This window comes from Anomaloglossus baeobatrachus, chromosome 2 (assembly GCF_048569485.1).
Source record: "Anomaloglossus baeobatrachus isolate aAnoBae1 chromosome 2, aAnoBae1.hap1, whole genome shotgun sequence".
Lineage (NCBI taxonomy): Eukaryota > Metazoa > Chordata > Amphibia > Anura > Aromobatidae > Anomaloglossus > Anomaloglossus baeobatrachus.
In genome coordinates, this window is record NC_134354.1 from 784362529 (window position 1) to 784363498 (window position 970).

Consider the following 970-nt stretch of genomic DNA (forward strand, 5'->3'; position numbering starts at 1 on the left):
GGTGTCCGGCTCCTCCGGGCTGTGATCTGCAGGTTTTTCTCTTGTAGCGGGGAATTCCTGGAGAATTAGCGGCCGGTGATGGATCAGGGTTTAGCACTTGGTTTCCTTCTTTGCCTACTCAGGAAAAGCAAAGGAAGGGACTGGAGTGAGCCTGCTTACTGACGGTCTCCAGTCAGGAGTGATCTGTAGTTATTGCACTGGAGGGTTTCGGGGGTCACCTCTGCCGTTCAGACGGTCTTCAGGCCTCTCGTAGATGATCAGGATTTGCACAATGGCCTCCACTTTCTTATTAGTAGACGTCCATCACTGACATCTCCAAACAATCTGCATCACTTCACGAGGATCACAGGCGGGTTGTGGGGGTACGGGGGCACCCTGGTCAGATGACAATTCAAAGACCTTTAAATGTCTATGTCTTTAAATGTCTGTTTCAGGGTGGGGAGACTTAGTGGTCCATGATATTTAAGAGGTTAATATTAATTTCAGAGGCTTTTGTTTTTTTTTAAATAAGGAGTCAAAGCAAACATCTTTGATGGTCAATGTCAAATCCCTGGAGGGCTAGGGCAGGATGGGGTTAAATATCAGTAGCCCTGGTGGTCTAGAGCAGGAAGAAGTTCAGGTCAGTATCCCTGGTTGTCTAGAGGAGGAGGGAGTTAAGGTCAGTATCCCTGGTGGTCTATAGGAGGGAGTTAATGTCATTATCCCTGGTGGCCTAGAGCAGGAAGGAGGTAATGTCAGTATCCCTCATGGTCTAGAGCAGGAAGGAGGTAATGTCATTATCCCTGGTGGCCTAGAGCAGGAAGGAGGTAATGTCAGTATCCCTGGTGGTCTAGAGCAGGAAGGAGGTAATGGCATTATCCCTGGTGGTCTAGAGCAGGAAGGAGGTAATGTCGTCATCCCTGGTGGCCTAGAGCAGGAAGGAAGTAATGTCGTCATCCCTGGTGGCCTAGAGCAGGAAGGAGGTAATGTC